This window comes from Bombus huntii, chromosome 18 (assembly GCF_024542735.1).
Source record: "Bombus huntii isolate Logan2020A chromosome 18, iyBomHunt1.1, whole genome shotgun sequence".
Taxonomy (NCBI): domain Eukaryota; kingdom Metazoa; phylum Arthropoda; class Insecta; order Hymenoptera; family Apidae; genus Bombus; species Bombus huntii.
Window position 1 is genome coordinate 2,516,255 of NC_066255.1, and position 20,617 is coordinate 2,536,871.

General features: G+C 38.1%; 4 long non-coding RNA genes across 7 annotated transcripts; 1 reads left to right on the forward strand and 3 right to left on the reverse strand.

Moving 5' to 3' along the window:
- Nucleotides 1-731: 731 nt before the first annotated feature.
- On the reverse strand, nt 732-3,383 carry LOC126875373 (uncharacterized). Of its 2 annotated transcripts, none has more exons than XR_007693385.1 (3): nt 3,143-3,383; nt 2,837-3,072; nt 732-2,382 (listed from the first exon to the last, which is right to left on the reverse strand). It is a non-coding gene; the product is annotated as an uncharacterized LOC126875373 (long non-coding RNA). The 2 variants fall into 2 exon arrangements; XR_007693384.1 differs by having other exon boundaries at nt 732-2,760.
- Nucleotides 3,384-7,941: 4,558 nt separating this feature from the next.
- Nucleotides 7,942-12,790, reverse strand: LOC126875361 (uncharacterized). 2 transcript variants are annotated; one of them, XR_007693367.1, is made up of 5 exons: nt 11,941-12,790; nt 11,645-11,867; nt 11,237-11,542; nt 10,068-11,008; nt 7,942-9,920 (listed from the first exon to the last, which is right to left on the reverse strand). It is a non-coding gene; the product is annotated as an uncharacterized LOC126875361 (long non-coding RNA). The 2 variants fall into 2 exon arrangements; XR_007693368.1 differs by having other exon boundaries at nt 10,015-11,008.
- Nucleotides 12,791-13,280: 490 nt separating this feature from the next.
- Nucleotides 13,281-14,405, forward strand: LOC126875384 (uncharacterized). The gene is made up of 2 exons (XR_007693397.1): nt 13,281-13,693; nt 13,985-14,405. It is a non-coding gene; the product is annotated as an uncharacterized LOC126875384 (long non-coding RNA).
- On the reverse strand, nt 14,328-19,808 carry LOC126875362 (uncharacterized). Of its 2 annotated transcripts, XR_007693370.1 has the most exons (4): nt 19,482-19,808; nt 18,356-18,627; nt 16,491-17,758; nt 14,328-16,442 (listed from the first exon to the last, which is right to left on the reverse strand). It is a non-coding gene; the product is annotated as an uncharacterized LOC126875362 (long non-coding RNA). The 2 variants fall into 2 exon arrangements; XR_007693369.1 differs by having other exon boundaries at nt 14,328-17,758.
- Between the last annotated feature and the right edge of the window lie 809 nt (nt 19,809-20,617).

Genomic DNA, 20,617 nt, shown 5'->3' on the forward strand with positions numbered 1-20,617 from the left:
CCCTCCCCTTTGGTTCTCCGGCAAACGAGTCGCGGTACGTACATCAAGGTATAGTCAGGGTGCTGCCTTTTCAAAACTGGGCGTGTTCACGATGCCGGTCACGTGACCGTCTTTGGGAGGAGTCAGCCAATCCTGAACGAGCCTGCGCGTCCGGCGTCCGTAGCCTCATGATGGATCACCGAGCTAAATTTTATTTTTCCTACGTTCTTTTTATCTGGCACGCTGCAGTTGACACTTATCGCGGCTGGTAGAGGTAGTCGAGTATTATATCTCGGTGCCCACCTTCCAGGATAGCCGGGGTCTCGCCTCCTAGTCGGTGTTCCCTTCCACGCTCCGACCCAGCATCGCTCCTTCTTTTTTCCCTTCTTCTGCGAGTTCTTTTCGTTTCTCTCCCCCCCCCCCCCCCCCCCGCCCCTTTGCGCCTTTTTTTTTTGCTTTAACGCGACTGGTCGCTCTTCTGTGTACACACGCGTGTCTCACCTGTCCCTGACAGGGCACACTGTCTCCTGCGCTTTCATTAACGCCTGACTTCCTGATGGGTTAATTAGGAACCGCTAGATCTACGTCGTGAAAGCTACACGGAGAACCATCCTAACCGGGTTCCACCGAGCTTGCTCCGATTTCCAAGCGGAATCGGGTTAGTATTCTCTACGTTTTGCAACGTCTATTTAATTAATTAATCTTTGCGTAGGCGCAACTTTTCAATCGCTTTGTTGTTGAGGGAATTCTTACCAAAACAAAGATACTGTTCAAATATGAATTTATTTTAAGCGAGTGACCTCAATCCAGTGGGCCACTAATTTCTTCGCGCGAAATCATCCTAGTCATCCTACAACGCATTTACGTTTTCTCTTTGTGTATATGAATGTATGTGTATTCACAGATTTGACGAATGTTTATTACAAAATAACTTTGCACTCTGCTTCGCATTTTCTTGTGTTTCAACCCTTAACTCATTGTTATACTAATTGTTCCATATCAAATGTCTAAATATTCCCATCACAAATTCAGCTTTCTTTCTCGTCTACGTATATGGAAAATGCTACATAGAATTCTCTGATATGTTCAAAAATTTTATAAATTTTCATTTTAGAACAGACTTTCTTTTAACACTTTGACTGCCACGCCGAAATCACATGTTTTGCTGAGGATACCACGGGTATATTTTTATTATTCAAAGCATATAATGGCAAAATAATAATAAATTGATGATGTAAGACAACATTCTTCCCCAATAGACCGTTTATCTTATTGGTGGTCACGGGGGATCACCGTGGCGCCTTGCTAACAGTTGATAGCAACATATTATAACAAGGCTTCGTTTATTTCAACAAACCATTCGCTTTCGTTATTTCGTCGCAAGCAAAACGTGCAGAATATATTGTTGAACGTGTAGAGATATTAGTAAACAGTATTTGCTCATTCTATATGTAACAGTAAGGTATGTTCACACTTCTAACCTCAATTATATGATTATAAAACAGCAGTTACGATTATTTTCTATGGTGTGTTTATAATATTATTCGTAGATTTCCCCTTAAAGATATGAATGCAAACACAGTGCACCGTTAGATGCAACATTTGTCCTCATCTTTTTTTATTGATGTTCTAATAAAAATGTTTAATTGTTCAATGGACACTTTTTATTTCAAAGTATCTTCTATTTATCGGTTATATTCACAGTGCCCTAACTGTGAATTTTCATACAATTTTTACAATTGTAAGAAGTTAAAGCGCTCCGGTCACCAATGACCACAGTGGCGTCACAGGAGAAACCGTGGTGGGTCACATATGACCCAAGTGGCAGTCAAAGTGCTAAGATTCGGTTCTACACTTATATCTTGAACATTCCTTGCATGTTAGACGACTTGCCTGCTAGACGACTGTGCATTTCAGTGGATTAATAGCTACAAATAGCAGATATCGTTGTCAATGAAGTTCCCACACAGTTACGTAATAACAGTGTACGAAACAGCGTTTAACTTGGATGAAGTAGATTCGGAGGAAGCGAGAGAAAAAGACGGAGAAAGGTATAGGAGTTGGAGGGACGCGGTTGACGGGCCCATGGGACGTCTCTTACCCCATGTGGGTTCAGTGACAGGATGACACATTCCGCCGTGAAAGTTTTAGGAGAGCGGTCCTGTATCAGCGGTTCAGTCAGAAGAGCTTATATCGAGGGCGCCACCTGCGGCCACCCGCGACATCCGTTCTGTGCCGTGCATCAGATCAGGAAATCTTCATCTTGATCGAACTTCCCTCACGTCTCATAGTTCTGATTCTCACTGTCGGCCGATCTTTTTCACCTGAACGCCCTCGTGCATCGGTCCTCTCGCTCTCCTCGTACGTCGATATTCGTTAATTCGGGTTTGATGATAATGTTGCCTGCGAATTGGGTCCAGTATGTTAGCTGTCGCTGTCCTTTTTGGTATCTTTCACTTTGGGTTTACGTATGTTTGTGTGTTTGCGTTATCTCTTACGTCGCGTTTTTGTAAATTGTTAAGGTTAGGCTACACAGAGTTTGTTATTTCGAGGTTAGAGTTTCATTTTTTAGAAATTAAAGTATATTATAGCATAAAATTGATTTAAACAAATTTTCATAAGAAAATGGCTTCTCATAATAAAACTCTGCAAATATCTTGGCAGCGATTGCTAATCTTGCGTCGAGATTCGACTCTGCAACTTTGCCCTTCGTAATTTAAGCGGCTGTTACTGAAATTAAACCAAGCTGCTTCTCGAACTTGAATCTTGCTTCCTAATTACCTAAAGAATTCTTACTAAAATCAAACCGGTACACTATGATCTCCAAAAAGAAAAAAAAGGAAAGAAAACAGCTAACCTGTTCAGAAGTTAGAATCGATATAGAAATTCTTCAGATATCTGCAAAGCGACGAACCACAAGAATTCGTCTGAAAGAGGCGACTGTTGGTTGATGAGGCGTGTGATTCGACGTTCAAACGATTCCAGTCACTTTTAATGTTATTTTCCGGGATCAGGCTGGTAAATTCGAGTTTAGCCGAGTCTAATGTTCGGATAAATATCAGCAACTGGGCTTCTTTATTCTCCCTCTGCGGCCTGGACACGCGTAAACTTTACTCTGGCTAATCCTCTTAAACAATTACAAACCAGTCGATCGGTCTGGTACCTATCTCGTCGTGGCGCCACGCTGCGTTTTGACGTGGGATGAGGCACCTGCATTGTCATGCTAAGCCGCAGTCGCCTTGCTGCAGTTCCCTTTTATCTGCGACCAACAACATCTTGTCCTCTTCCCTCGCTTCGTCTTCCCCTTACTATGCTGAACTTGGTCTGTGCCGAACTTTCGCAGGATGCGCCAAATCTGCTGATTCGAAGTCTGCATTTTTTACTGTGTGGAATTTGCCTGCAATTGGAAATGGTTTAGATAACAGAATTTCACGAGGAAGAAGATATTTGTAAGGAAGACAATAAGAGACCTGTTTTTTTTTTCATTACATATTCTTACAAAATCTACGAAAGTCCTCTTGCATGATACTTTATTTACTGTACTATAAATTTATTTGCTATAAAACATATCTTAAAATGGGAAATAAGTTTCGAATATTCGTTTGGAATAACTTTGTGTCTGTTCGATTCGAGGTTATGAAAATGATCGATTGTTTTTCGTACGTAATCAGTTCCTTAGTCGAATATCGATAAAGACCGACCATCTTCTTAATTTTCAAATGTTAACCTACACCTAACCTAACAATTTCACACTGTGATTATTAAATATTCGTAACATTTTTAAAAAATGTCCATTTTGTTTGGAAATTATACGACCAACTAAAATTAATTTCAATATGTTTAAACGATCCATGTTGTACCATTTACAGTAACAATGGCCTAATTCATAATTAAAAATTAAACCATAATATATAACAATTAAAAATAATATGGAGCAGCCTGTACAAGAAAGACACCTAAACCTATCACAGACAATTTAATTTTTGTGCAGATTAAACAACAAATCTGTTGAGAAATGTTAGGTTGGTATGATCGCTTGTTACTGCAAGCTAAGTTGGTAGGACCTCTAACGACGCTCTTTTGTCTTAGAAGTCGACCACGTGTTAATTGACCGAGTGTATTCTGTGTGTTAAGACGTGTTGTACGAGGCGGTGAAATATATGGAGAAAATCGAATCCCACATCAATTAACAAAATCGTATGCAATTAAAACTTTCAGTTTATATGAAAAATAATACACAAGCAACCACAATCAGATAAAAATGTTCGCACTCGCGATTTCTCTTATTGTTCGGTATTTCGTGGAACAATAGAAACAAACGGAAGAGAAGCGCACGAAACGCGTGGATTCGCGTGCACTCGACGAAACATTCAGTAAATACACTCGATTACGCTCGCATTCGTGGGCCGACGAGAGGCCGCACGGTTAGACCAGCAATCGAGCAACTCTCATACCGAATGATCGATGACTCCATTGTGCGGGCTTTCCCATGTCCCTGCTACGATTTCGTGCGAGCGGCATACAAAAAGCCGCCGCCATTCCGAAAATGGCCAGAATTATGGAAAATTCGAGCTGGAAGATCGATCGACCGATGGCATTCGCACCCCGTGATTTCACCCCGTGTCTCGTGCAATCCGATATTTGTGCGTTGAATTTTCGATTTCCGTGCCGAGTTGTGCTCCGATGACAGTTTTCGAGATCGTTTCGGGAAAACGACATCTGCATCACGTTCAAACGTCAAAGGAAGATGTTATAGATTTGGACAATAGAAAAAGTTGTACGATGAATTCGAAAAGTGCGATGATTTGAGATAACCGTTACGTTTGCCGATTTACGCACTCAAAATGAGAATTTTGTTGAAGAGGCTGAGTACCGAAATGGTGCTAGAACTGAACAGAAAGGATAATGTTCTAAGTGGAGAATCGTATTTCGTCTAAAGTGTCCTTTAGATGCGACGATCGATGCGAATTTGCACCGAATGATTCGAGAAAAATAATGGACTTTGACAAGGACGTCTTGTTCTGTTATTGGTACGTTTATTATCGCACTTATTATCGTACTTTTAAAGGTGATATTATTGAAAAGTATATTGAAATTTTAATTTAGTTCAATGAAAATAGTGGCACAAGGTTTACGAATGATACCTAACCTTGAAAAAATTTTATTGGAAGTTTTAAGCTTCAATTATCAATAAACTATGAATTATATATCTGCTCTTATTATTATTATATTATTATATAATATTATTATATTCTGTCTATTTTGAAACTTCAGAATTAAATAATTGAAATTTATTCTCCTCGATGCTTAGAACCTCCCTTTTGTTAACATCACTAAATAAATCTGTTATCTAACAACTGATAAGAATTCCACCAAAACACAAGGCACAAAAGTTCCCTCTTAACGTGGCACTATTCAATCATCAAAAATCAAAATAATTTGTATTTTATTCGCAATTTGAATCTTCCAGATTCAGAAATGTTGTCCAATAATCCACAAACAACGTTGATAGTCGCTTTGACGAAATTCGCGTGTAAAATACGAAAGGAGAAATGGGTTCAGCTGGAAATTTGTTCGTTGGAGAATCCAGGCGGAGTAGGAAGAGGCGCGAGATTTTTGTTCCTCGAGGGAACTATCTTCTCGTCAAAATTCCGCCCATCCAGAGCTAAGCTTTCCTCCTTTTATTTCACGTGGCTACCGGACTTTTGCCTTCGTGCTGGTTAGAATAGAGACGATCGACCGAATAATAACCAGTTATCTCGCTTTTATGAAGATAAACTTCTCGCAGAATGGCAACGTTTTTCGTGTCTGAATAGACAGCTGTCTGTCCATCGGCAACCACCCGCTGAATTGTTGTGACTGGATGTTTGACTGACAAGAGGATCGACTCTAAAGGCGTCACGCTCGAAATGAAAGGTCTTGTTGGGAACGCGACACTGAGTTTCCAAGATTCTTGCTGAAAATCAGATGCTAAGTGCATCTAATTCGTTTTGATTATTCAGTGTTACTCTTGTACTCGGGTATTTGGTATTGAAAAATGGCAAAATGGGATTTAGTTAATATCTGGTCGAATAAAAATTTTCAGGGAAGAGAATGAAACAGAAGGGCGCATTTTCAATGGAACTTTAACCTTTCACTTTCTAAGTAGATAAATTTAGGATGGACATCTAAATTACACAAACAGCGAAAATTGATTAATAATTCAATATGTTGGAACGATCTATGTTGTATTATTTACAGTAGCAATGGCTAATTCGCAATTAAAAATTAAATGTTTTTTATGGTTCTTAATTGTATAGAGTAGTGTAGATTAATATAGATTAGTACATAGTAGTATATAGTATTATAGTAGTATAGATAGAGTAGCATAGATAAATTTAGAATAATTAAGAACCATAAACACATTTAATTTTTAATTCTGAATTAGCCATTGCTACTGTAAATGATACAACATGGACCGTATTACAACATATTGAATTATTGGTTAATTTTCGCTGTTCCTATAATTCTCTGCAATGTGGATCTCACCATAGCAATCTTTTGTATGTAACATGAAAAATTCAATATCTCTTTGCTAATTCTAAAAGGAAAAATTCCAAAAGAAGTAACTGAGGCAGAAACGAGGAAAACCTATAAAATAACTCATTTTTGTTTATTGTTCGCTTTGTTATCTCTTATAAATTAATACCAGAAAGTCTATAAAAGTCCTGTAATAAAAAGTCCTAAAAATGATTAAATAGGGAAATGTAATAAAGCAGTGTTGCCAGACGTAGAAAGGAAAGGCGAAATGGACATGTCGGCATTAAGGAAAGCTTCGATCGTAGAATGACTGTGCACTGGGCTCGATCTGCCCTTTCATTTGACCTGACTCACTCGCAGGCTCGAACTACGCGCTAGATCGTATCATCGTAAATATTGAATAAATGTAATTAGCCATCGGTGGGCGGAATGGTGCGTGCAAACGGTGGCGAATGTTCGAGCTGGCACGATTCCGATCGGATTAAAATTTCTACGCGGTCCAATGCTTTTGGTTTCGTAAATTGCCCTTTTTCAGATCGAAGATAGCAGCTTAAGCAGTTTTTTCCAGGCAAAAGCTGACTTCGCGCGGGTTACGCTCTCGCGTGTCGACTTTGATGGCTGCTGGATACGTTTGTGCGCCAGTGTGCGTTTTTCTATGTACAATCGATGGGGTTAGGTTGGAAATGTCACTCGATCTATTTAGAATGATCGTGTGCTTTGAAAGTATCACGGGGAATTGAAATTTCTGATCATCTAATTTCAGATAATTTACTTTTTCTCTGTATTTGTATGTACAGGATGTAAAACATGTGTAAAACGAATCCATGCAACAAAACAAGTATCGTGGAGAAAATTAGCATGTTTGACAAATCAAGCAATAATAAGCTAATAATAGAATATTTTTATATTTATTGATTTATTACTTTCTTACAGAAGGAATTTCATGTTATGTAGTATATTTTTCGTATTATTAATCCATCCGGGACCATCATCCCTAAACGAGGGTCGACACGTTTATAAAATTGTAGAACCAGTCATTTCGACTGCTGTGGTATTGCTAGTCTTAGCATCTAGCGATCTAGCGATCGATCCGGAATTTTCCTGATAATTGATATCGTCATATCGAATGATACGCAGTAAAAATGGTAAAAACGTGTGGCAGGTTGTACAAAACGAGGAAACTGGTTAATTGGGGGTCGATAAACAGATTGCAGCACCCTCTTACACTTTGACAAGAACCAATTATATCGACTGGTATTGATATAGATAGCCTTGGTACAAAATTATTTTCAGTTTGAATATATATAAAAAACAGTATAAAATTCATTATATTATTCTTTTAGTTACGCGAAAGTCATTACATTATTGCGGAAAAAATATAACAGGAAGTAGGAATTTTAAAATAAAATTATAAAACCAGTCAATTTGACTGGTGTGATAGTTCTGGTGTTAAAGCTATCATCAAGATATGGTTATGATTTATTTTTTAAATGTTCCAAAGTACACAAAAAGTGGTATATGTCTGAACTTTTATAGGAAACACAAACAGCGCTTAATATGTTGAGAGTTCTAAATTCAGAGCCGCGGGGGGCTCGTGTTTCCTTGTGGAACGAAGGGTGCGCGCTCGATTTGCCCTATGACGCACGAGTATCATAGCCCGGGCAAGGAGAGCGTGTATCCGCAGTAATAAAGTTAGCGCGGTAATTATGACAGGCTCGTTACCAGCACGTCGCAACGGGATATGAAGTGTTAATGAATGGACGCGTCGAACCAAGGGGTGGCTGGTACCGTCGTGTAATTTTCATTCGCCCGTAAACAAGCCTCGAACACAGCAACTCGCTCTTCCTGTTCAATTTTCAGTACCGTTGTTTGTACTTACATTTTAATCTATTTTTCGTGTCAATGTCTTTTTTCTTTCTATCATGTTTATTTTAAAGATGTGTTGACGATGATCATAATTTATTTTTTAAATATTCCAAAGTATACAAAAGATGGTAAATCTTTTAACTCTTATAGAAATTATTAGAAACTATTTTATACAACATATTTTATAGAAATTCATTTTCTTTCTTCAAATGTGCTTAATTGAACTTATTGCCGTGTTTTATGGAAATTTTTCAACATGATTTCAAAAAATGGAATATAAGCAGAGATTTGTCTCATCTACCAAGTATCGTAACGAATACTTTTGAATATTTAACATGTTTTTCTATATTTTGTGTATTATGTACGTACTTAAATTTTCTGTAAGTGCAGAAACGCGCACGGTTCAATAATTATAATATTAGGTTGTGCGAAAAGTGTGTTTCCTTTACAGACACGTCTTTTACAACGACGCGTCTTTATACAAACATGAAACCTAATCTGAAACCTAAATCTTTGATAGAGCAAAATGGATCATACGTAATTCGATAAAATAATATAAAATTAAATTAAAGTTAAAAAACGAAAGAAGCTTTTCGAACGACTTAATACAATAGTCTAATAATTAAATATACAATATATAATATACCTAATTATAATTACACAAATATACTTAATATACCCAGAACAGTTTGCCAAATTATGAAACAATATACAGGGAATGTAAAAATGAAAAAGTTTCTAAATAAAAGCAACAAGCTTATCGATCTATCGATCTATCGGTCTAAGATACCAATGTCCTATTAGAGATCGCGGATTCTCATAAGGTGTAAACGCATTATCGGTCATCGTCGAGATAAGAGGAAATGCGCAGTGGCCCTGATAAAGTCCGATTTTAATTTAATCTAGCCAGGTTAAGCTTTCTTAATTCCATCGATAGATAGCGGATGCTGAGATCCCGGACTGCTTGTAGATAAGAGATAACGCTATCTCTATCCTCTTGTAATCGTCGCTGATCTGCTGATTTCGTGTTGCTCGCGGTTGCCGCATAGATTGCAAGATTAGACTTCCTCGAGTTGTTTACTTTTCTATTTCAGCCTTGTCACTGCCTCATTCTATTAAGTTTATTAATCATATGAAATTCTTATGTACAAACGCCAAGACCAACGACGAAACAATTTTGGTAACCTTACAGTGACCTTGGTTTACAGATCCATCACCAGACTGCCGATTGTTCTGCATTTAAGGCAAATTTGAAGGTGCAAGAATGTACAGAATGTACGTAGTATACAAACGTATGTAGAATATCCACAGTACAAAACTCGTTACGTAGGTACAATATCTAGCGGATAAAACAATTTCCTTGTAGGTGTCATGAATTCACAAAAATAGGAGTTTTTGCAAGAATATTTGCAACATACTTATCACATGTGGTGATTAGTTTTTTTTCCAAATAATCTTCTTTCCTTCTTCAAATAATCCTAAACTTCTTTTGCTAGAAATTTCACAATGTAAATTGGGTTTTCCTCCGACTAAATCCTCTCTGTTCTTCAAATAATCTGAAAACAAATAGTTCCTAAAACTAAATCCACGCTATACTGTACATATACTGTATGTAACACAAACATCCTAATTCCTCTCAGATTCTCTTACTTTCCAACTCTCTTTTCCTCAAATTCTCTTCCTTTCAACCGCTAGATACGCACCGGGCCCGATTCAAGGATGTTCCCGTGGCTGTCAGAACGAGAGCTGCTCACGAGATCGAGGTCGTCGTTCCCTGGCGTCCTACAGGATCGCGTCCGTCTTGAGGGTCGGTGAGGGGCACGGGGGTGGGCAAAGTTTGATTTCCGCGTCATTACACAGGCGTGAAACTGGTCCCCGAGTTAATTGAATGCAGCGTGTGTTGACAGGTAGGCATATTGGCAGGCAGACACGAGAGAGAACGAGAGGAAGAAGAAAAGGACGGAGAAAGAAGACGAGACGGAGTTGGCTGACCAAGGTTTGTGTCAGATGCGGTTGCGATATCGGTCCCACGTCCACGGCTCTTCCAAGTCGTGTACCTGTCATTTTCGGTGACCGTGTCATTCAGTCCGTTCTTCCTTTTCACGGATCCCTTTCTTCTAACTAGCCAGCGCAGTCGGCAACGGGATCGCCGATACCGGGACGCGTTCCACCGATATACCCAGCCTAGACCCGCATCCGAGATAACGCGAAGATACCTGAACTCGGTCCAACTGTATATGCCAATGATACACGCTGCTATAAGAATCGAATCACAGCCGTCTTCTCATTGTTTGTTTTTGATTCTTTCTTTGGAGCGCAGGCTGACGTGATATGCGTTGATGCTTACAAAGATCTACAATGAAAATTTGAATGACAACTTGGAATTGGTTTGATGGCGCTTACCTGACATTGGTGCGAGCTTGTTGTATGCCAAATCTGATGTTTTCCAGAAGCATGTTGTTAACCTTTGTTTGTCTGCATCGAATATGATATGAATCATATTGTTGTATTCATGTTAGGCTTCAAACAATGGCAATCCATTTTCCACGGCAATCGCACAGTATAATAGAATTATCTTGCGATCATTCTTTTCAAAGAATGATAGGTATATCTGGCTTGATTCAGGATGAATTAATCCAAGTTGCTGGAAGTTGAATATTTCACAGATTCTGAATTTGGAAATTGGAGTTTGAAAGAAGTGTGAAACTAGAATAAGCGCATTTAAGTTCATTGGAAAAATTGGAAAAATACTATATATGAAAATTAGAATTTTGAAAGTTGGTATAATCAGGGCCGGCGTGACCTTTTGAGGGGCCTGAATACACATTCAAATTTTACACTTGAATTTTACAACGAGGAATTATTTACTTACAAATGATGCTACAGATTATATACTTTTTATAAGCAGCATTTTTAAACAAATCCAAGTAATATTTTTTCGCATGCATAATTCGCTTTCAAGGGGGAAAAAATTCAATGAAAGTAGAAAATCTGCAATCATGTATGCTTTTTGCAAAAAACTATTGATGTAGCTTAATTTCTCTAAAAAGTACACTTCTCTGAAAGCGCCTGGATTTTTTTTTATCTAAAGTAGTTTCCAGGATATGACGACACTGAATTTTCATGATTTTCATCGCTACTGCAAAAATGTCTTGCATCTGTTAAAGGTATCGTCATTCTGTAAAAAGTTAATCAAAATCAATGTTTTTTAATTGGGTAATTTTCGTAGACCGCGGGGCCTCTCAAAACGCAGGGCCGGGTTCCGGCGAACGCGCTGTACCTGCTTTGCTCCGGCCCTGAGTATAATATCGTCTTCTTGGAAGACATTAATCCATTCATATATTTCTAAATATTTTTTAACCGACATATACTTGTTATCTTTAATCGTACGGATATTGGAGAGGGTTGTGTTTAAACCTGACATTTCCGAAGGAATATTTTAAATTTGGAATTTCATGACGTGTTATATCGTAAGTACGATGAATTTTAAGAGCATACTATATCTGAAACAACGTATAGAAAAGTATTATAGAATTAATCGTATGAAATTTGTATGGAATATGGGGTGCCAGGTACCTTATAACTATTCTTTATCATCTTTGCCCCAGTATTCCTTTATCAATGAATTTGGAATCTCTATAATCGGTGTCCATTATCGCCACTTCATTGTTCCTCGAGCACAAAGAATAGATATAGACAGAATTCTGATAAATTTCGATCAGCGAGTATTGTTCGAACATTATTCTATCGTATGTTGTTTTCGACATCGAGTGGAATTGGATAATCGATCGAGCAACGATACGATTCCACGATATCGAGAGTTTATTTTCGCAATGTGCGGCGATCACGCGTGTATTTGACGCATAGAACGAGAATCATATTGGAAATAGACGTTTCGAAAATCGAAAGACAGCTCGAACTGACCTCGGTTTCTCTTTCAGATGTTTATCTGAGATGTTAATTAATCCCACTCGAGGATGCATGAGAAAGTGAGCATGCCATCAGTGGAAGATAATGATCCGGTTTCGAAGCTCTAACCTGGTGATTCTCCACCGTCATCGTCACGATCGCGACACACTCGCTTTCTAGCGTGCCTGGCGTTCCTCGAATCTTATCAGCGTCCAAGTTGGTCGAATTACTTTGTCCTAATATCGATCGTGAATCGCTTGAAATTCGTTTAATAGAAAATCTAGATAATTATTATCGAACAACACGATGCTCATTGCTTCTGTCATTTTTTATTCAACATTATCAACAGGATGTTTATGCGTCTGTGGGAAATATTGGATTGGCAAATAATTAATTATTGCGAATTTTGTCACTACCACCTAATGACAAAATCAATATCACTTTTTTCACAACAATTATTGAAACAATTTCATTTGTCACAACAATTATGAAAGGAGAATTCACTGTTAAGACCGTGTTATTGGGTTGGCAACTAAGTGATTACGAATTTTGTCATTAGGTGGCATTGACAATCACTTAGTTGCCAACCCAATATAAAACCGCAAAAATGCAAAAAATGTAAACAATATGAAATGGTATATTAAATATCTAATATATGTATAGTATTCATTATGGTATTTAGTGGATGCAGAAAATCTCTGCTTATTCACAGTCTAATTATTCGGATTTCATAATTTTTTCAAATTCACCCACAATTGATAAGGTAAAATCTATGCAGACCTAGGAATTTTTATTTTCACAATTAATTTGGAAAATATTATTCATAAGATATTTTATTGTCAATCAATATAATTATAATTTGACGACTACCAGTGTATGTGAAACTCACAATGTCACCTTTCGTTAATTGCTATACATATCTGTCTATATGATAAAATCATTACTATATTAGTTACGAGTTAAAAATGTTATATTATCTACGCAGAAAAGTTTGAGGAAGACAGAAGGCAAGTTTCGTAGCTAAAAAAGCTACGGTTTTGAGATACGGATTCTTAATGCTGTAGTCCTGTCGAAAATTCTTCAGTCTGTGGGCATGTTAGGCCAGGTACACGGGAACTCTCTGGAGAGATGCGGCCGGACGTACCTACATGATCCTACACTTTGTGCGACCTCTTGTCACGTCCCTAAGGATTCGTATTCCTAGTCACGCGTTTAATCTCTCGAAACATGCAACCGTCTTGCAGTGGTTTGATGCTTTGGGACCAAAGTTTGCTAGGAATATTTGTACGTGTTGTGAGAGTAAAAATGGGCAAAGGAAAAAAAATTCACGGTATAGATGTTGGTCATGGTAAATTCAAGTTATGTAGTTTTCGTATGAACTCCATGAGGATGCATGATTGTACGAGGATGTTGGAAAAATGTAAGATACATGCAAAACATCAAATTAAAAGTATAAAAAAATACAGATAAAATTAGAAAAAATTAAAGATGACTGAAGATAAATAACACGACTTGAACGTGAAATTAAAAATTCATAATGCATTTTAATATTTTCTTACAGCATGGTATCGTTCGATTATAACCTTATTTAGTCATAACTGACAGTTTAATTTTTTCATTAATTTTAACACCACTAAATTGGTGTATTTTGTTATATACTGTAATTTATGAAAGCAGAAAAGGTGACGCAATTAATTGGCAACAATTTCAGGTAAACAATAACTAATAATAACAACAAGGAAAAAGAAAACGCGTTGCTAAAGTGAAAAAGGGAGATCTCGTTCGGTCAGGATGTTCTTCACAGAGTGGAGGTTTCCCTGCTCGGTTGGCTAAGTATTAAAAGTACGATACGAAAGAAGAATAAGCGAAGAACACGGTGCTGATAGTATTACAATGTTTGAAAATTAATTTTAGTCCTTAAATTGTAAATATCGACAAATTGATATGTATGAGACTTACTAAACACCTAATTTAATGGGACGAGTAACGTAAAAGAGGAATATTTTACTAAAATCGTATACCAGGAGCCTGGATTTCGTGTTTTAAATTTATACACAAAAGTTTATATATCAATTTGATAATACTTTGTAACCCACTCTGTATATCAGCAAAAAATAAAAAAAAAGAAAAATTGGTATTGTTCATCTGATTCTTTTCTTAAAATTAGTCTCGATAAATATAATGTAACTGAAACTTCAGCAAACACTATAAAACTTTCGTATTTGGAATCAAACAAACTTCTAATGACTTTCTTTTAAATACTTCAAAGTCTAACACAACCGCACATGCTCTCGCCAAATCAACTAGTAGACAAGTCCACGTAAAACTGTCCAAATTAGAAACGTGTTTCTGCATCGATGCCTTCGATAGAATTCTACAGAATTTAACGCATCGCACAGAAGCCAAGAAAAGCCTCGGCAGGATTCTCAGAAATCTTTATCCTATTCTCGTATACCGTACCAAGGTCCTACAGTTGTTGCTCTCGTTTTCTAACCTCGAAGGCAAAGTGAGCACCGAAGATGGTCCCAGGAAGTCCTCGACTGAAGGTATCGGTGTCGTGGCAGTTCTATGGAATACTTTGTGGCGGTGAACACGTCGTCGAGCGGAGGTGAACAGGTTGTCAATGGGAATTTCTGAACGTTGGACGTCTGTAGGCCTCGGGACCAGGGGTGTATCCTTGGGGACAGATGCGTCACCGCGAACAACGCGAGCGGATGCCCGTGTCGCCGTCGCGTCTGCCGCCGTCGCTGTCTCCTCCTCTTTCATTTTCTTTTTCTCGCCCCCTCTCTGTTCCTCTCGAGTACTTTCGTCTCGTTTCCTTTGCCCAATTAGTATCTATCCGTTTCCTCGCGTATCTACGTATCGCGGTTCCGAGACCCGTCGCTTCGCTCCTTCTTCTTCTCGTCGAGAAATCGTCACGCTCCTTCTCTTCTTATTATTTTTATGCATCACTAGCTCACGATAGCCAGTCCCGATGCTCGTGTCGTTCGTTGGAAACTATAAACGATCGTTGATACGCTGGACCTACTTGTTGGCCATTGACGTTCTTTCAGTAATTTGTTTGAGAAAAGTGATCTGCTATGCTTGTCTCGTCAGGTGTTTTTCTAGCAACGTAATGATATTTCCGAGAAGACTAATGATCCATAAAACGTTTATTCATGATAATGTACAGTTCGTTTATCTGCAGTCTATTTATACCTAGGGAATTTTAGTTAGTATCTGATTACATGGATTTCTACTGACTGAATCTACTTATGTGAACGTGTCTAGCATATATGGTTGGCAACTAAGTGATTGCGTATTTTAAATAAGAAGGAAAATTACAAATTTCTGCTTAAAAATATAACTTTATTCAATTAGGTATTGTCCGTTTTTGTCGATCATCTTTTGCCATCTTTCAGGCAGTGTCGTAATTCCATGTCCATAAAACTTTTGATTTTTGCCAGCAAACAACTGAATTATGTGGATATGACAACACATACCAATCTGGTTCCAATAATTTTTGGCGAGTGACCAAAGACGTGTGAGACGTTGCATTATCATGATGGAAAACAACACCCTTACGATTTGCCAATTCCGGCCGCTTTTCTCGAACTGCGTCGCTCAGTTTGACGAGTCGTTGAACGTACACGTTTCAATTAATCGTTTGGTTTCTTGATAAAAGTTCAAAGTACAGAATTCCTTTATAACCCCATCAAACTAACAGTATAACCTTTTTTTCGTGAATCTCAACTTTTGGTGTCATCTGGGCTGGTTCATCTTGCATCAGCCACGATCTTTTCCGATTAACGTTGTCATAAACAATCCACTTTTGGTCGCCAGTAATCAGACGTTTCAGAAACGGATCAATTTCGTTGCGTTTCAGAAGCGAGTCGCCGATGCTAATGCGTTGCGTCAAATGAATATCCTTAAGCTGATGAGGGAACCATAAATCGAGTTTCTTGACATAGCCAAGCTGTTTTAATTTTTTTTTTAATGCATGTACGCGATACATTGAGCTTCACTGCAATCTCACGCGTGGCGCTATGACGATCTGAATCTGAATATCTGATAATTTGGCAAACCAACGCTTTCAACGCTTCATTCCCATATACGGCACGTAACTCGTTGTGTGCTTGCGATGCGTTCTTACCTTTTCGGAAATAATACAATAAAATATGTCTGAAATGCTCGTCTTGTTCTTGCATATTTAAATTGGGATAAAAACGAAACCAAACAACTAATCGATACAATTTTTTTGCTAAATTAAAGGTGGCAGTCCAAACATCAAGAAAACAATATAGGTTAGGTGCTTTGAACACGTTTACAAAACAAAAGACTGTGCTAAGACCATCTATTGACAGAATCCACAATCACTTAGCTGCCAACCATAGCCAATGCTATATTTTACATGTGAACTCCAGGTATACAAATATACTGTTTCGATCAGTTCAGATAAATGCAGTTCTATTGTCATTGCAATGTGACCAATCGTTGGAATGAAGAAAATCACTTAGCGATAATGTACTTTGTATAATATTTGTTCATTTATATTTCTCCTAACCTATTCATACATTTCAATTCACATATATATATTCTCAATGTGTTTCTCAGGAAAATTTGTGTACAAAATGTAAGCGTAACAAGCGTTGTACAGTTTGTGAAACGATATCAACGTCTGTCACACAGGATATTGGTGGTTCTCTTACTTGGACTACAACTTTCACCAAAAATGTAACTGAAGAAACACAGTGTAACGCAAAGGATTTCATGAAAATAGTATCTCAACGAATGTTTTTCGTTAGCTGACCCAGATATTGATCATCAGCAGGATTGCGGTTCGTACGAAACGCAATAACATTTCCAGCTCGTCTTCCTGTTTGTCAGTGCATTTCCTCTCATCGTGAAACGTCGGCGTATCGCTAGACTCGCATATTTCGTTGCGGCGGAGTGCGGGATAGGAGGAAGAGCCGTGGCCGATCCATCAAAACTGTGTGTCAGTAGCCATTAGCACGCTCCCAGCGGCACAGCATCGAGTGCTACCGCCTCTACATCCCCGGGTCCGCTGAATGCTGCCGAGCTTACTGTACTTTGCACCTACTTGCTCGCGGAAAAATTTGTTTCTCAGCGGGAGACCCTCGGGCCAATTTCTCTCCTCTTCAGCTCCATCGTACTGTCATCTTTCTTCTAACTTCTCCGGGATTAAGTTACCAAGCTGATGGTGTACCAAAGCCATCCTCCATAATGGAGAAATTGTGGAGGAAACCGGGGTGCTTTCCAAGATATAAGACGACTTCTCAGAGGCTGGAGATTTTCTTGTGTAGCGTCTGTTGCGATAGAAATATTACCTTCGTTTCAATTGTTTTCTCTGGAATTTCAACTATTTTCCACCAGGTTTCTCACGGACCAGCGACTGCAGATATTATTTAACCCTTTACACTCCCTTATCGAGTCCCTGTCGACATTCTTTCAGTCTCATCTTTTTTTGTGAAACCAGCATTGCATCCTGGAAATTGTTTCAAGATATATCATACGCCTAAAAATTAGAAAAATTGAAATAAAATTCCCAGTGGAAAATTTCGTTTTCGTATAAACAGTTCTCTATGGACAAAGTTTCTTAAGCAATCGTTTGAACTACATTTATTTCTTTATAAAACTGGAAAGAACGTTCGAGCGAATTAATTTTCCAAAGATAACTAAGGTTAATTTGTCAAAAGCTAAATAACAATCAGCCACGCGAATGTCATGTATTTTAATACTCAGACCAATGTTTACTACTTTTAATAATAACAAAAGCAAGAATAATCGGATAATCAGCAACAATGTTCACATTATAGGTTAGACCTAGTTAACCTATTTAGCGTAGCGAGATAATTTGTCAAAAGTTAAATAACAATCGCCACGCGAATGTCATGTATTTTAATACTCAGACCAATGTTTACTACTTTTAATAATAACAAAAGCAAGAATAATCGGATAATCAGCAACAATGTTCACATTATAGGTTAGATCTAGTTGACCTATTTAGCGTAGCGAGAAATAACGATGAAATAGCGCGGCATTGGCGACCGAAGAGTTCCGTGGCCATGTGTTTCGTACTTACAGCAACAGAAGCAATAGCAGCAACAGCCATTCCGACGGCGGCCGCGTCAGCAGCAGCAACGGCAGCTTTAGCGGACGGTCGACGATCATCCATCACGAAGGTGTCAGCCTCCCCCCTCGGTCAGAAACAACTAGCTATGACATTCTTCGCGCTGCCACTGCTTCCTTTTGCCTTTACCACTCTGTACGTCTATCCGTTCGTTCCCTCTTTTCCTTTCTTTTTTTTTTTTTTTTGCTTTTCTCCGATATTCTACCACGAAGCTTTTCCTTCTTCTGGAAAGCGAGATGGAGAAATTCTTGTTCGGAGTGGAAGATCAAAAGATTTAATTGAAATTTTCTGACAAGACAGCCAGAGAGCAATGTTTGTGGAAAATTACACACAAAGAGAATTCTTAATTTTTATTTAAAAATTTGTATTTTATTTTCATTAAGAAAATTCTTAATTTTTATTTCTATTTTATTTTAAATTAATAAGCGAAACTAGATTCCTTCCACTTTTATGAAGAAATAAATATAGTTTAAACGATTCGTTAAAAAACTTTCTCCATAACAAATTTTTAGTCGCATAAATTTCGTACGATTTCCATAGAATGGAAACTATCTTATCAAAATTAATCATAACACGTACTGTCGGAGTAATCGAATTGTCCAGCTAACCGAATGACTTTGTTGGACAAAATCTTTGGGATAAAAATGAAAAAAAGATTTTCTCTTGCTATTCCTATTTTTCAGTCTCTCAAAGTCAAGAGACTCAATTTCCTCGTCAATTGACGTTTCGATAACCGAGTTTCTGCTGTAATTAATGTTTCAAATTCGCAAATTCGCTATCGTATAAACGTTTAAATATTGAAATTTTCTTCGTAGCATGCTGTTTCTATCAAACACTTATTTTACAACACCGTTTTATTTAGATTCTTATCTGCTGCTTTTTTTATCTTGTTAACAAGCGAAGACCAAAATGGCTACCACGTGAGGAAAAAAGATGGAAGGTCGCGAGCTACCGGCACGCCAGTAGCGTTTCTTTGCTCGAGGGTTGGTACGGTAATGTTTTAATTAAGACAAACGCGGTCGTTAGTAAATATGGTAACGACTGCTGTCCGACAATGAGAATCAATCATGCCACTTACGCGTGTCGGTTGATCGCCAGGCGATAAAACGCGTGGCTACGACCAGCACGTTGCGCCTGCAACGAAAACTCTTGCTCGTTATTCCTTCACTGGCGTTGGAATTTTCTCGGACATTACGTTTACCATACGTTTCACGAACACATTTTTATTAAACGTATAACCTATAAATTTATCTCATTGATCTAACATATAGTTATTCATTTCTTCTCTACTTCTCCATTGCGATTAAACTTGGGCAAGTTTGCTATAAAAGGAGAATAAAAGTAAACATTGGTGAAATTATTTTCCCTAATTTTGTATTCATTTCGCACAGCTTCATTTTCTTTCAAAATCTTTGCTACGTTTAACTATTGGGTTGGCAATACTACCTAATGACAAAATCCGCAATCACTTAGTTGCCAACCTAAAAACTGCAAGTACCAAACCAACGACAAATGAATAAATTCGTAATTTTTCATATAAGTTTATCGCATAATTTACAATCCATTGAAATTTTCTGCATTCTAATGGATGTAGTATTCGCGAGGATTTGAATGATTCCTTTGTAAAACAGATATACGTGTAACATCTTATCTTTTTCATTGCATTACACCTACCACTTTTCATTTCGTTCATATGATTTCTACAGGTTAGTTTCAACAGTGGTAATTGTAGCGTTGAGAGATAAAGACGACAAAAATTATAGTTTGTTCAGGGTGAAGGAAGTTGAGAGAATTTTTAAGGGTTACGAGTGGATAGGGGTGAGAGAAGACGAAGGATTTAGGTGTAAGTCGGGAAAGGGGCTGTTGACAAGGAACGGCAGTTGTGAAGTTTTTCGGGGAACGGCTAGGGTAACGTACAATTCTATTTGTTGGATGATTGTACCGCTGCGAAATCAAGTCTGACGAAGATCGATCGGACAGCATTTCGGGCGTCAACACACGGGATCGTCGGTTCCCCTGTTCAATCCCACTAAGGTCGGATCCGACGTCACTCTCTCGCAGATGCTGCCAATCCTGGCTAAAGTTTCTATTAAGAAATTCCATTTAATGAAAACGCGTTCAGGGTTCAGGCGTTAACGCGAGGAGAATGGCACAATGGCACAATGGCGCCTTGATTTCGAGCTTGAAACGAAAAGAAGAAGAAGAAGAAAAAAA